This window comes from Eimeria tenella, genomic scaffold (assembly GCF_000499545.2).
Source record: "Eimeria tenella Houghton genomic scaffold, Eth_scaff1930, whole genome shotgun sequence".
Lineage (NCBI taxonomy): Eukaryota > Apicomplexa > Conoidasida > Eucoccidiorida > Eimeriidae > Eimeria > Eimeria tenella.
In genome coordinates, this window is record NW_013541771.1 from 1 (window position 1) to 299 (window position 299).

Below are 299 nucleotides of genomic sequence, written 5' to 3' on the forward strand. Positions count from 1 at the left end.
AGCCAGGGGGGCCCCCAGGGGCCCCGGAACTACGTGGCCTGCAGCTTGTTCGATGACGACAGCAGCCCCGTGGCCGTGCCCAGCCCCGACAGCTTCTGCGGAACTGCTCTGGACCCCGAAAGCCTCAAATTGGAAACTTCTTTGGAGTTCGATCCTGCTGCTGCTCTCTTCAGCGAGCTGCTGCCGCTGGCGGAGTGTGCAGGGGCTTGTGCGCGCAGCGCGGGCTGCGAGGCGTGGGTGTTTGAGTTGGGGGGCGGCTGCACGGGGCTGGCAGCAGCAGCAGCAGCAGGGGAGCAGCA